The sequence below is a fragment of the Ranitomeya imitator genome, chromosome 2 (assembly GCF_032444005.1).
Source record: "Ranitomeya imitator isolate aRanImi1 chromosome 2, aRanImi1.pri, whole genome shotgun sequence".
Classification (NCBI taxonomy): domain Eukaryota; kingdom Metazoa; phylum Chordata; class Amphibia; order Anura; family Dendrobatidae; genus Ranitomeya; species Ranitomeya imitator.
In genome coordinates this window covers 422,402,266-422,418,459 of record NC_091283.1, presented here as the reverse complement: position 1 = coordinate 422,418,459, position 16,194 = coordinate 422,402,266, and the positions used below count along the sequence as shown (strand labels likewise).

Below are 16,194 nucleotides of genomic sequence, written 5' to 3'. Positions count from 1 at the left end.
CTAGAAGCAGAAATATCTACAGGTAACTTTGACATAGTGGGAATAACTGAGACATGGTTAGATGAAAGCTATGACTGGGCAGTTAACTTACAGGGTTACAGTCTGTTTAGAAAGGATCGTAAAAATCGGAGAGGAGGAGGGGTTTGTCTCTATGTAAAGTCTTGTCTAAAGTCCTCTTTAAGGGAGGATATTAGCGAAGGAAATGAGGATGTCGAGTCCATATGGGTCGAAATTCATGGAGGGAAAAATGGTAACAAAATTCTCATTGGGGTCTGTTACAAACCCCCAAGTATAACAGAAACCATGGAAAGTCTACTTCTAAAGCAGATAGATGAAGCTGCAACCCATAATGAGGTCCTGGTTATGGGGGATTTTAACTACCCGGATATTAACTGGGAAACAGAAACCTGTGAAACCCATAAAGGCAACAGGTTTCTGCTAATAACCAAGAAAAATTATCTTTCACAATTGGTGCAGAATCCAACCAGAGGAGCAGCACTTTTAGACCTAATACTATCTAATAGACCTGACAGAATAACAAATCTGCAGGTGGTTGGGCATCTAGGAAATAGCGACCACAATATTGTGCAGTTTCACCTGTCTTTCACTAGGGGGACTTGTCAGGGAGTCACAAAAACACTGAACTTTAGGAAGGCAACGTTTGACCAGCTTAGAGATGCCCTTAATCTGGTAGACTGGGACAATATCCTCAGAAATAAGAATACAGATAATAAATGGGAAATGTTTAAGAACATCCTAAATAGGCAGTGTAAGCGGTTTATACCTTGTGGGAATAAAAGGACTAGAAATAGGAAAAACCCAATGTGGCTAAACAAAGAAGTAAGACAGGCAATTAACAGTAAAAAGAAAGCATTTGCACTACTAAAGCAGGATGGCACCATTGAAGCTCTAAAAAACTATAGGGAGAAAAATACTTTATCTAAAAAACTAATTAAAGCTGCCAAAAAGGAAACAGAGAAGCACATTGCTAAGGAGAGTAAAACTAATCCCAAACTGTTCTTCAACTATATCAATAGTAAAAGAATAAAAACTGAAAATGTAGGCCCCTTAAAAAATAGTGAGGAAGGAATGGTTGTAGATGACGAGGAAAAAGCTAACATATTAAACACCTTCTTCTCCACGGTATTCACGGTGGAAAATGAAATGCTAGGTGCAATCCCAAGAAACAATGAAAACCCTATATTAAGGGTCACCAATCTAACCCAAGATGAGGTGCGAAACCGGCTAAATAAGATTAAAATAGATAAATCTCCGGGTCCGGATGGCATACACCCACGAGTACTAAGAGAACTAAGTAATGTAATAGATAAACCATTATTTCTTATTTTTAGTGACTCTATAGCGACAGGGTCTGTTCCGCAGGACTGGCGCATAGCAAATGTGGTGCCAATATTCAAAAAGGGCTCTAAAAGTGAACCTGGAAATTATAGGCCAGTAAGTCTAACCTCTATTGTTGGTAAAATATTTGAAGGGTTTCTGAGGGATGTTATTCTGGATTATCTCAATGAGAATAACTGTGTAACTCTATATCAGCATGGGTTCATGAGGAATTGCTCCTGTCAAACCAATCTAATCAGTTTTTATGAAGAGGTAAGCTATAGGCTGGACCACGGTGAGTCATTGGACGTGGTATATCTCGATTTTTCCAAAGCGTTTGATACCGTGCCGCACAAGAGGTTGGTACACAAAATGAGAATGCTTGGTCTGGGGGAAAATGTGTGTAAATGGGTTAGTAACTGGCTTAGTGATAGAAAGCAGAGGGTGGTTATAAATGGTATAGTCTCTAACTGGGTCGCTGTGACCAGTGGGGTACCGCAGGGGTCAGTATTGGGACCTGTTCTCTTCAACATATTCATTAATGATCTGGTAGAAGGTTTACACAGTAAAATATCGATATTTGCAGATGATACAAAACTATGTAAAGCAGTTAATACAAGAGAAGATAGTATTCTGCTACAGATGGATCTGGATAAGTTGGAAACTAGGGCTGAAAGGTGACAGATGAGGGAGAAGGACTTGGGGATCCTAGTTAATGATAAACTTACCTGGAGCAGCCAGTGCCAGGCAGCAGCTGCCAAGGCAAACAGGATCATGGGGTGCATTAAAAGAGGTCTGGATACACATGATGAGAGCATTATACTGCCTCTGTACAAATCCCTAGTTAGACCGCACATGGAGTACTGTGTCCAGTTTTGGGCACCGGTGCTCAGGAAGGATATAATGGAACTAGAGAGAGTACAAAGGAGGGCAACAAAATTAATAAAGGGGATGGGAGAACTACAATACCCAGATAGATTAGCGAAATTAGGATTATTTAGTCTAGAAAAAAGACGACTGAGGGGCGATCTAATAACCATGTATAAGTATATAAGGGGACAATACAAATATCTCGCTGAGGATCTGTTTATACCAAGGAAGGTGACGGGCACAAGGGGGCATTCTTTGCGTCTGGAGGAGAGAAGGATTTTCCACCAACATAGAAGAGGATTCTTTACTGTTAGGGCAGTGAGAATCTGGAACTGCTTGCCTGAGGAGGTGGTGATGGCGAACTCAGTCGAGGGGTTCAAGAGAGGCCTGGATGTCTTCCTGGAGCAGAACAATATTGTATCATACAATTATTAAGTTCTGTAGAAAGACGTAGATCTGGGGATTTATTATGATGGAATATAGGCTGAACTGGATGGACAAATGTCTTTTTTCGGCCTTACTAATTATGTTACTATGTTACTATGTTACTAAATCCCAAGTTGTGGTCAGAGGAGGTCTCCAAGGCCTTTCTCTCGATTAAGTCACACTTCGCTAGCGCTCCCATCCTACATCGCCCCGATGTAGATAAGCCATTTGTCATGGAGGTGGATGCCTCTTCCGTTGGTGCTGGAGCAGTCCTTTTCCAAAAGGATGCTCAAGGTCGGAAGCATCCTTGCTTCTTCTTCTCCAAGACCTTCACACCAGCGGAGAGGAATTATTCCATCGGGGACAGGGAGTTGCTAGCTATGAAGTTGGCTTTCTCAGAGTGGAGACATCTTCTGGAGGGAGCTTGCTTTCCCTTCCAGGTGTTCACAGACCACAAGAACTTGGTGTACTTACAGACAGCCCAGCGGCTAAATTCTCGTCAGGCTAGATGGTCCCTGTTCTTCTCCCGATTTCATTTCACCCTCGATTTTCTTTCTGAGCAGAAGAACATTCGGGCCGATGCTCTCTCTCGCTCCATTGTGTCTTCTGTGGAGGAGGAAGAGGAGCCTCGGCTTATTCTCCCCACCGAGAGCTTGAGAACTGTGGCCCCGGTTTCGCTAGAGTCTGTGCCTCCAGGCAAGACTTTTGTACCATCCAGTTTGTGACTGGAGGTTCTCTCTTAGGCACACTCATCCAGGGTGGGTGGACATTTTGGTTCCAAAAGGACATCTGAGTTACTGGCGAGGACATACTGGTGGCCGCATATGGCTCGTGATGTCGCAGAATATGTTCGGGCGTGTGTCTCTTGCGCCAAGAACAAGTCGCCTCGGCAATGGCCAGCTGGTTTGCTTTACCCTCTGCCGGTGGCGGACAGGCCCTGGGAGATGGTCAGGATGGACTTTGTAGTGGGCTTACCCAAGTCTCGTAACTGCACCATTAATAGGGTGATCACCGACCATTTTTCCAAAATGGTGCACTTGGTGCCTCTTCCACGGCTACCTTCTGCACGTGCTCTGGCTGTGTTGTTCATCAAACACATCTTTCGCCTACACGGTATGCCAGACAAATTTGTTAGTGATCGGGGTCCCCAGTTTGCGTCTTGATTCTGGAGAGAGCTTTGCCGTCTACTCAGTATTGAGTTGAATCTCTCTTCGGCATATCATCCCGAGACGAATGGGTTGGTAGAGAGGGCCAACCAAACCTTGACATATTTACGACATTTTGTCTCTGCCAGGGAGGATGACTGGGCATCCTTGCTACCGTGGGCAGAGTTTGCGCTTAACAACGCCGTAGCCGACTCCACCGGTCAGACTCCATTCCTCCTAAATTACGGCCAGCATCCGCGTGTCCCTGTGCCCATGCCTGTGTCTTCCGCCGATTCCATGGTGGCAGACTGGGCTGTGGAGGCACGGGACATTTGGGACTGCACTCAGGATGCCATTCGGGCCTCCAAGCAGAGAATGAGGTCCTCCGCCGATGCTCATCGGCACCCTGCTCTGACCTTTGCTCCAGGCGACTTAGTGTGGCTCTCCGCCCGTAACATCAGGCTGCGTGTTGAGTCCACTAAGTTTGCACCTCGCTACTTGGGTCCCTTCAAGGTCCTCGAACAGGTTAAACTTGTGGTCTACTGTCTGGCCCTTCCTCCACGCTTGTGTATCACTGACACCTTTCATGTGTCCCTCTTGAAACCCGTATACATGTCCCGGTTTTCCGAGTCATCTACCAGGACATCGGGTTCGTCTACGGATGATTACGAGGTGAACGCTATTTTGGGGTGCAAGGTGGTACGTGGCAAAATATTCTATTCGGTGGATTGGAAGAGTTATGGCCCAGAGGACAGGTCCTGGGAGCCTGCTGAACACATTCAAGCTCCACAGCTCATTGCTGCCTTTGAGGTCCAAGGAGGGGGTGCCCTAGGAGGGGGCGTAATGTTAATTGCCGAGTTCCTGCCTCTCCACAGGGGGAATCTCGAACCATCTCTGCTGCGGTTTCCCATTCTTCTCCAGCCGCAGTGAAGTCTGCTCAGTGGAGACGTCGTTCCCAGCGTCTTGCTCAGTCTCACTCTGTGCATAGGATTACTGCTTCTTTGCCTGCTTCTGCCATTGAAGCCAGTACTGGGCAGCGGCGAGCAGACGCTTTTGGGATCTAAGTCCTGCTTTTTCCCTTCTGAGCATGCCCAGGGTGAGATCTCCCATTGGAGATCGAGGGTCACATGCTCAGATGCTGCAGCGGTTCCCATTGATCCTTTATTGGAAGGTCCTGAACGTGCTGCAGCTATATAAGCTGCGCATGACTGCACGGCCATGCGCTAGTGTACATTTGTTAACGTGTGTGTGTTGTGAGTGAAAGTCGTTCATTAAAATCCCCTCCCTATTGGATGACTGTTCGCGGAAGGTGGGTGATTGCTATCTAGCGCCCGACTTAGCTACCAGCACGTTACAAACCATACAGCGTCTAACTGCTGTGACCGCCAGTGCGGCGCCGTGCGCTTTCACAGCACTTTCCTGACCCAAGCCTGGGTGGTTAGTGGAGTCCGCCAGTGCGGCACCGCATGCACTCTCGTGCATCTTTTATTATTACTTTGGTTACGCTGACACCCCATTAGCGGTGTCGAGCGCAAGTAGTCTAGTCGGACTTGGATCCCAAGTCTTGGGACCGAGCTTGGTGACTCCTTGCTTGCGCTCTTGTGTGCGGTACCGCGGCCCTGTGACTTAACAGGGTTCGCTTCCTTCACACAGGGTGAAGTTAACCCGTGTGTGTTTTCACATTACACCGCCATATAGTCTGTCATTACTTGGCAGCAGGTTCCATCTCTGCGAACGCACCTTAATCTATCTTATTCTTTGGTGCGTTCTGCTTGCCCTAACAATAACTCTACTTTGCCAATAGTTCACACATTTTCCAGCACTGCTAGAGAAAAAAAAATAGTCCGGCATTGAGTCTGCAAGCCCATCATCCGCATGATAAGTAAATGGACCAGGCACCTCAGCAACAGCATCCTGAAGTGAAAAGTCAGGCATCATACATTTCCACAGATTTCCTGTCACATCAACATTAGACTCATATGCAGACTGTGAGCCCTCGCGATCAGGGTCCTCCCTCCTTATGTACCCGTGTGCCTTGTTATCTGCTCATGTTTAATGTATTTGTCTACAGTGGGGCAAAAAAAGTATTTAGTCAGTCAGCAATAGTGCAAGTTCCACCTCTTAAAAAGATGAGAGGCATCTGTAATTTACATCATAGGTAGACCTCAACTATGGGAGACAAACTGAGAAAAAAATATCCAGAAAATCACATTGTCTGTTTTTTTAACATTTTATTTGCATATTATGGTGGAAAATAAGTATTTGGTCAGAAACAAAATTTCATCTCAATACTTTGTAATATATCCTTTGTTGGCAATGACAGAGGTCAAACGTTTTCTGTAAGTCTTCAAAAGGTTGCCACACACTGTTGTTGGTATGTTGGCCCATTCCTCCATGCAGATCTCCTCTAGAGCAGTGATGTTTTTGGCTTTTCGCTTGGCAACACGGACTTTCAACTCCCTCCAAAGGTTTTCTATAGTGTTGAGATCTGGAGACTGGCTAGGCCACTCCAGGACCTTGAAATGCTTCTTACGAAGCCACTCCTTCATTGTCATGGCTAGTAAAGGTAGTTATCCAGTAGGTGAATATGCGACCTATCTGAAAGTTTCCAGCCCAAATTCCCATTTTGATAGGCAATTTTGAAGCACATTCTCATAATAAGATCATATTGGTGGGACAAACAAATTGGCAAACCCCACCCATGGAGCCAAACAAATTTGGACCCCTCAACTTTAGATCGAAACAAAAGTGTGAGAAGTGTGCTAATACAGTGGGGCAAAAAAGTATTTAGTCAGTCAGCAATAGTGCAAGTTCCACCACTTAAAAAGATGAGAGGCGTCTGTAATTTACATCATAGGTAGACCTCAACTATGGGAGACAAACTGAGAAGAAAAAAAACAGAAAATCACATTGTCTGTTTTTTTAACATTTTATTTGCATATTATGGTGGAAAATAAGTATTTGGTCAGAAACAAAATTTCATCTCAATACTTTGTAATATATCCTTTGTTGGCAATGACAGAGGTCAAACGTTTTCTGTAAGTCTTTAAAAGGTTGCCACACACTGTTGTTGGTATGTTGGCCCATTCCTCCATGCAGATCTCCTCTAGAGAAGTGATGTTTATGGCTTTTCGCTTGGCAACACGGACTTTCAACTCCCTCCAAAGGTTTTCTATAGGGTTGAGATCTGGAGACTGGCTAGGCCACTCCAGGACCTTGAAATGCTTCTTACGAAGCCACTCCTTCGTTGCCCTGGCGGTGTGCTTTGGATCATTGTCATGTTGAAAGACCCAGCCACGTTTCATCTTCAATGCCCTTGCTGATGGAAGGAGGTTTGCACTCAAAATCTCACGATACATTCTTTCATGTACCCGGATCAGTCGTCCTGGCCCCTTTGCAGAGAAACAGCCCCAAAGCATGATGTTTCCACCACCATGCTTTACAGTAGGTATGGTGTTTGATGGATGCAACTCAGTATTCTTTTTCCTCCAAACACGACAAGTTGTGTTTCTACCAAACAGTTCCAGTTTGGTTTCATCAGACCATAGGACATTCTCCCAAAACTCCTCTGGATCATCCAAATGCTCTCTAGCTGTTACCTACGCCGCTTCTCGGCGTCGTCGCTCCTCCGATGCTCGGTCCGGGTGCCGCGGCCCTCCTCGCTCTGTCCCAGGGTCTGCTCCTGCCCGTCCTGCTCTTGCTCCTCATAGCGCCGGATCCTTCTCTGTCGCAGCACGCCCCCCGGCGTTCTACTTCCGGGTCTGCGCGCTCCTGTGCTCCTTCGGCATTTCCGGTGTCTGGGTCCTCGGCTGGTGCGCTCTCTTTGCGCAGGCGCTCTAGCTTTCCTCATGAATGCAGGCGCTGGGTCTCCATGACCTCTTCCTGAGGTCAATAGGTCAGTTTTCGCTATTGTCCAATCCTGTTCTTGCCTCTACTATAAGAGGCAAGCTCTCCGGTTCTCTGGTGCCAGAGTGTTTTAGCTCTTTTGCTATTGCCTTTGGCTCTCCCAGGTTTCCCTGCTTCGTGCTCTCCGTTTTTGTCCGTAGACTCGCCTTCCCTCTGTTCCTGCCCTCTTTTGGTTTTGCCCCTTTTGTTTGCTGGTCTCTCGCCTTTGTTGTTTAACCCTTCTTGTTCTTTTGTTTTGTTCCTTAGCGTCCTCTTCGTCTCAGCTTCCAGTGTTCCGGTTTTTCCAGCCTTCTCCTTCCCATCTTCCTGAGCCGTCCCTTCTGGTATCTTCACCGTGGGTAAGTGACCTCTGGGCCTGCCCCTAGCGGTCCCTGTATAGGGGTCGTTCTCTATCTTAGGTCGCTCGCCCAGGGGTAGGTCTCCCCACGGTCCAGAGGGTCCATTCTAGTTTCTTCCCGGATCGCTATACTAGCAAACTTCAGACGGGCCCGGACATGTACTGGCTTAAGCAGTGGGACACGTCTGGCACTGCAGGATCTGAGTCCATGGTGGCGTAGTGTGTTACTTATGGTAGGCCTTGTTACATTGGTCCCAGCTCTCTGCAGTTCATTCACTAGGTCTCCCCGCGTGGTTCTGGGATTTTTGCTCACCGTTCTTGTGATCATTCTGACCCCACGGGGTGGGATTTTGCGTGGAGCCCCAGATCGAGGGAGATTATCAGTAGTCTTGTATGTCTTCCATTTTCTAATTATTGCTCCCACTGTTGATTTCTTCACTCCAAGCTGGTTGGCTATTGCAGATTCAGTCTTCCCAGCCTGGTGCAGGGCTACAATTTTGTTTCTGGTGTCCTTTGACAGCTCTTTGGTCTTCACCATAGTGGAGTTTGGAGTCAGACTGTTTGAGGGTGTGCACAGGTGTCTTTTTATACTGATAACAAGTTTAAACAGGTGCCATTACTACAGGTAATAAGTGGAGGAAAGAGGAGACTCTTAAAGAAGAAGTTACAGGTCTGTGAGAGCCAGAAATCTTGATTGTTTGTTTCTGACCAAATACTTATTTTCCACCATAATATGCAAATAAAATGTTTAAAAAAACAGACAATGGGATTTTCTGGATTTTTTTTCTCAGTTTGTCTCCCATAGTTGAGGTCTACCTATGATGTAAATTACAGACGCCTCTCATCTTTTTAAGTGGTGGAACTTGCACTATTGCTGACTGACTAAATACTTTTTTGCCCCACTGTATATTTGCCTCGTATTCACATGTAAAGCGCCATGGAATAAATGGCACTATAAAAATGTATAATATTAATAATAATAAGCGCCAACTCTTGCCTGTTTATGCAATATACAATTGAGATCCCCTACAATCCAAACTGGGACTTTCCCATGTAAAAAAACCTTCAGTTTCTCAAACAATAGCAAACGTTCTTTCTTCTCCGCATTTGCATATATGCAAAGTATCTTGAATACCCAGCCTCGGAATTCCAACAAAAAACAAATACATCTCCCTTCTTCAATTACAATGGACTGCTTGATACGAATGTCTTTATTTTGGATCAAAATTCCCACTCCGTCATTCCGATTAATATTTGAAAAAGACCAAAAAACTTCACCCCGCCATTCTGATTTTTTAGGGGACTTAGAGAGCCCACATTCCTGCACACAAATGATGTCACTGCCGTTAGAGGCCAAAAAGTCCAGGACAGCAGTCCTCTTAGCCGCAGAAGCAAACATCCTGACATTAAGAGAAACGATCTTCAAATGCATCACCATAGTGAAATGTCAATGTGAGAGAGGCCACCTAGCAGACCCTTTTAGGGAAAGGAACATAAACATCAGGTATTTGTGTCCGCAAACTGAGTAATCTTCTCATTTTCAGCTACTTTTGCCTCACTGAGAAAACCCTCACTGGGAAATATAGGTGCAGTTTTATAGCCATCTAAGCCATCAGAGTCCACATCAGAATCCACCAATAATGGATCAAAAGGATTCTGGGAATGAAAAGGTCTTGGTTTCTCAGTGTTTTTTAATCTCTTCACTGTTTTCCCAGCCTTTTTCTGCTACAAATTTTTGCACAATTAAATTATGCTTCCCAACAGTCACCGTCTCCTCCAGAGAGGAGGAACACTGAATATTCTCTGCATCTTCAGACACTGCCCGAGCCTCCATTTCTTCTGGGCTATCATACTCCTGGATGTCTTCACTGGGATTTACATCCACTTCCTGCACCTGGGGCTGTTCCACAACACAAGACATCACTTGCGACTGATTTGCATCTGAGGTCTCTACCACATTAACAATAGGGCTGATGGGAGCTGCCATGACCACTGTAGCGGCCTCCCCACCACCAACAGTTTCAGCCCGACTTTTGCCATCTAGGACCTGCAACTCCTCACGTCTTTCTTCTCTGCCCTCCCATCTTCTCCTATTCAGCCTGTCCACCATACTCTGCCTGCCCAGGCCAGGACAATTTCTACATGTATGATCAGTACCGCAACACAGATCACACACTGGCGGATAAAGACAGTCTCCAGCTTCATGACCAACACGTTTGCAATTTCGGCATGTCTTTCCATGGGAACACTGCTCCTTAATATGACCATATCTGAAACATTGCCTACAAAAAGAAGGTTGACCTGGATAGTGCAGGAACCCTTTGTTTCCTCCGATAGAGAAATTAGCAGGGGCATACATAATTCCACCAATACCTTCAGGATCAGGCTTAAATCGCACAAAATACTTCACATTGCCATTGAATACACCAAAAACGTTTTTTTGCTGAACGCCCCCTCTGATGGCAGAACAGTATCTAGACAAAAAAGCTTTAACCAAAGACGACTCCACAAAAGGATTGTACATATGTACTGTCAATGGCTTTTCTACCTCAGCAAAAAGGGCCTTCAATTGGACATGATTCAACACCGCATCCCCTCTTTTCTCCTTTAGGCACTGATAAAATTCAGACTATCCTCCTCCCAGTAAAAGGACACATCAAACGTACCTGAAGAAGCGAATTCCTGGATACAAAACACTTGGTACAAATCGAAACCTGCCAGTCCAATGATTATGTCGTTGGCTGCATATATAGCCAAGATTCAATTCATACCTGTGTCCAACTTCAACTTCCAGCCTCACCGTATTCCGAATAGTAGCCATTGTCGACCAAAAATGCCCAAAGCACGATCACCACTCGATACACGCCAAAGGTCACCCTCTGCGTACCGCATCCTCCAGCTGAGACCGGGGCAATAAACCCCCATCTTAGCCAAAAGGCCGAGAAGCAATAACCAGAAATGGTTTGCCACTTCTGCCGCACCAAGGCCAAAAACCGACACCCATTCTGGAGACAGAGCAAAAGATTGCCAAGGGAAGACATTTCTAGAAACTCTGGATGCATTCTCAATGACAGTTCTGCTTTGTGTGTGTGTGTGTTCAAGCTGTGCACAACTCGTTTTGAATCTGCATAACTCCACCTATTTTAACACACCCAACATCCCCCTTTTGTTCTAAAGTGTGCAAGGGAGTGCGAGAAAGAGAGGGAAAATCAAAAAACAGACAGGCGAGCAGTTGTCTTCCCAGCTCTCCTGAAGCTGTGCGCAGCACCACCCCATGTGGACTGCTGCTGCTCCAGCAGCAGACTGAAGATGACAGCCATTTTACACTGCCTGTTATAGGCTAAGAGCCCATTGTGACACGTGAGAGTTCCGTAGCCCATTGTGACACATGAGAGTTCCGGAGCCCATTGTGACACGTGAGAGTTCCGGAGCCCATTGTGACACGTGAGAGTTCCGGAGCCCATTGTGACACGTGAGAGTTCCGGAGCCCATTGTGGCACATGAAAGTTCCGGAGCCCATTGTGACACGTGAGAGTTCCGGAGACAATGGAAAAAGACCCCAATGTGGCTGCACGTGTGAGGGTTCCATGCACAGATTCTATCTACTGCAGGCAGCGCACCTGGTTCGTAAATAGCATTAGAATACTACTCACACAGGTGTCGAAGGACAACACAAGCACATGCAAGATCAGCACAGGCACCATGTTTCCTTTTTTTGGGTTAATAAATGCATATAATACTCTGCATTTTAAAGTCAGTGGTCCACAAGAGAGAGACAATGTTTTACAAAAGAAGTCATGCAGTCCCAAATGTGGTATGTATGGCAGAACAACTCATTTTAATACAGTACTTCCATTTAAACACCAAGTCCTGACAGCACGGAGCGTAATTTTGTAGATGGCACAGTATATTTGCAACAACGTAACAAAGGCCTAATACAGGCCTACATCTTAACACACCTGTTGCAACCAGTAAAAACAGATTGATTGATTGATTAATTGATTGCATATTAGATGCAATGCAATGCTTGACATACGTAGGTGAAAGCAAGGCAAGGCACACAAAATGTTGCAAATGGTCAAGCGAAATCGAGCAAAATGCTACATTTGACCTGGGAAATGTGCTTCTTTGACCCTGAAATAAATTCATATAAAGGGTTAAAAGACAACTTGCGCTGATTTCAATTCAATCTGTTTTTAGAAACCGGATCAGAGAAGGAGTGCACTGTTCCCAGAGATTCTGCAATAACGGGTCAATGCGTGGAGTGGACAGAGCAAGCTCTTTTTCCATCTCCCTGTTCTAAAAAGCCATTAAATTGGGGTCCCCAAATAGGGGACGTCTCAGATATTAAACTGATAAAAAAAAAAGAAAAAAAAATCTGTTCTCAACACTCAGATTTCTAATTGAAATGTTTTATGTCTTCCATATTCCATAGGATTAAGACCAAAACCAAGACATTTACATGACTACACGTGAATTACGAGTGCGTGTTTTAGAACATGTACGAGATATAAAAAATGGGGCTTTGGCATTAGATGTAGACACCTTAAAAACTATACCAAAGCACTTTAGAGTATATCACAACAGTAATCCAAAAACATTCAAAGTAAGAGGGATTGATCGCGTTCAATTGGGCATTAGGGGAGGGAATTACAAGAAGGAACTACTTAAAAAAGAAACGAGATGGATGGTGGATCTGGACACGATAGCCCCCAAAGGTTTAAATGAGTTTGTTAGCTTCAAATTCTTCTTAGGCTAGCGCGAATTTTATATGGTTGCTGTTTTTTTTTTATATATATAATGTGTTTTTATTTTTATGGTGATTATTTCCCCCTTACACTACATCACCATTTAGTTGTAGTTGTACCATGTCCACTCATCAATCTTCTTTATAGTAACTATACTGCTCTCTTTTACTTTGTCTATAGTATGTTTAACATCCTTTGTTGGTCACTGAAGAGTATATGCACATTGTAGGCTACCCTGAAGGTATGAAAGATGACACTACCATTCACGAATATCAGCACAACGCCAAAAAGGACTAAAGAAGCCATCTTCCTTCTCAGTGCGGCACTGCATGCACTCTCGTGCCTTTATATACTATTTTATAGTTTCCTTACACACCCAGTTGCGGTGTTGTGCCAGCAAGTGGTCTGTTAGGAGTCGAGTTTCCTCTGCTGCACAGGGGGAATCTCGATCCGTGTCTGCTGCGGTCTCCCATTCGGTATCGGCCGCAGTGGGCTCTGCTCAGCGGAGACGTCGCTCCCAGCGCCTCGCTGGGGCTGATTCGGTGCATAGGGTCACTACTGCCTTTTCTGGCTTTCCTATGGTACCCTGCACTGATCTGCGGCGAGCGAGCCTCTCTGGGTCTAAGTCCTTGTTTACTCACACTGAGCATGCCCAGGGCAGGGTCTTCCATTGGAGGTCGAGGGCCACATGTTCGGTCACATGCTCAGGTGCTGCAGTACATTCCATTGGTCCTTCTGGAAGGTCCTGAAAGGGCAAAACATGCTCAGGTACTGCAGCACTTTCCATTGGTCCTTCTGGAAGGTCCTGAAAGGGCAAAAACTTCAGTAGCAGCTTCCTGTGCTGCAACTATATAAACTGCGCATGACCGCACGGCCATGCGCTAGTATTGTCTTATGTTATGTGCTTTGCGCCAGTGTGGTCACATGTATGTGTGTTCAGGGACCCGGCTGAAATAAGCCCCTAGAATGCTGGCTCCTCCAGCGAGGAGATTGAGTCTGAGTGTATTCAGGGACCCGGCTGAAATAAGCCCCTAGAATGCTGGCTCCTCCGGCGAGGAGTTTTGTGTGTTTGTGTGACCACTGACTGCTCTCTGTTTGGGCAGTTAGCCTGTGCCTCTGCGGAGTCTAACAGGGCACAGTGCTTTCCTTTCACGGCTACTCAGTGAATTAACTGAGTTAGTCTATACCGCCATATAGCTCCGCCGTTTGCTAGCAGCAGGTACTCCTGCACGGTGGACCCCGGGCTGCGAACGCACCAATATCAATAAACATCTCTATTTACTCGGTGCGTTCCGCTAGCCCTAACAGAATACTAGCGCCAGGGTCTGGCTAGTAAATGGCGGACATTCAGCAATCTTTGCGGTATATCCAGCAGCTGGAGAGTAGGTTGGCGGCTCTCGAGAGCTCAACCTCAGCTGTGGATGTTACCGCAGTTGCTGTACAGGCTGCTAGCGTGGCTGCAGCAACCTGGTCCACTGCCACCCCTGTTCCAACGTTATCTCGCCTCCCGCTGCCAGAAAAATTTTCTGGAAATAGCAAAACTTGTAGGGGATTCGTGAGTCAGTGCTCTATTCACCTCGAGCTCCTGGCTGCACGTTTTCCTACAGAGCGGGCTAAGGTGGGATTTATTGTGTCTCCTTTGTCGGACAGGGCGTTGGAGTGGGCTACGCTGCTGTGGGAGCGTGGTGATCATGTGGTGCAGAGTGCTCCGTTTTTCCTGAGCACTCTGAAAAAGGTCTTTTTAGGACCTCAAGTCACCCATGACACAGCGCTCCAACTACTGGCATTAACTCAGGGTGAGTCCTTGGTCAGCCAATTTTCCGTCCGCTTCCGTACTTTAGCTTCCGAGCTGGAGTGGTCGGATAAAGCCCTTATCCCCATATTTTGGAGGGGCCTGGCTGACCACATTAAGGACGCTCTGGCCACTAGGGAGATTCCTGCCACACTGGAGGAGTTAATAACTGTCTCTACTCGTATCGACCTCCGTTTTAACGAGCGGAGGTTGGAGCGAGCCCAGTGTAGGCAGAGGTTTCGGCTGGCTCCCACCTTCGCCAAACCTTTGGAATCTCCAGTCCAGGCATCCGAGTCACATGAGGCCTTAAAGGTGACACGAGCGGGATCCAAGTCTCAGTCTGCCCGTGCACATAAGGTCCATCATGTTTGCCAGCAGTCAGGACACCTTGCCTCCAAGGGTCCTCAGCGGTCGGGGAAACGTCAGCGTCTAGTGGCAGTTGGAGGAGGTACACTAGACACGGCGACGTTTGCCTCAAAGTTGTCCTTCAAGGGGACAATTACCATAGGCCCATCCACTCTTATGGTCGAGCTATGCGTGGATTCTGGGGCAGAGGGTAACTTTATGTCTTCCGCTTTTGCCCAGCGTCACGCAATACCCTTGGTGATGCTCGCCAAGCCGGTAACCGTTCGAGTGGTAAATGGGTCAACACTACTATCACAGATTACCCACCAAACCATTCCTTTCACGATATCTGTGTCTCCATCACATCAGGAGATAATCTCCCTATTAGTAATTCCTGAAGGAATTGATGAGGTCGTGTTGGGGATACCATGGCTTCGCTACCATTCTCCTCATATTGAGTGGTCCTCTGGGAGAATTTTGGGATGGAGTAAATCTTGCGAGGGTAGATGTCTGAGGGAGTGCGTTCAGGTTGCTACTACACAGGTACCCGCAGATCTTTCCTCTCTCCCCAAGCACTATTGGCCCTATGCAGATGTGTTCTCCAAAAGAGCTGCGGAGACCCTTCCGCCTCACCGCCCCTATGACTGTCCTATTGACCTCTTGCCTGGTGCTGAGCCTCCCCGGGGTCGAGTCTATCCGTTATCTCTCCCGGAGACGGAGGAAATGTCCCAGTACATCCAGGAGAATCTGGCAAGAGGATTCATTAGGAAGTCAGTGTCACCGGCAGGGGCAGGGTTCTTCTTCGTACAGAAGAAGACTGGAGACTTACGTCCATGCATAGACTACAGGGGTCTTAACGCCATCACCATTAAGAACAAGTACCCACTACCCCTGATACAGTTAGGTCCATATATATTTGGACAGAGACAACATTTTTCTAATTTTGGTTATAGACATTACCACAATGAATTTTAAGCAAAACAATTCAGATGCAGTTGAAGTTCAGACTTTCAGCTTTCATTTGAGGGTATCCACATTAAAATTGGATGAAGGGTTTAGGAGTTTCAGCTCCTTAACATGTGCCACCCTGTTTTTAAAGGGACCAAAAGTAATTGGACAGATTCAATAATTTTAAATAAAATGTTCATTTTTAGTACTTCGTTGAAAACCCTTTGTGGGCAATGACTGCCTGAAGTCTTGGACTCATGGACATCACCAGACGCTGTGTTTCCTCCTTTTTGATGCTCTGCCAGGCCTTCACTGCTGTGGTTTTCAGTTGCTGTTTGT

General features: G+C 46.2%; 1 pseudogene; it reads right to left on the bottom strand.

The window, feature by feature from the left end:
• Nucleotides 1–12,236: 12,236 nt before the first annotated feature.
• Nucleotides 12,237–12,400, bottom strand: LOC138668279 (U2 spliceosomal RNA; annotated as a pseudogene).
• Nucleotides 12,401–16,194: the final 3,794 nt, after the last annotated feature.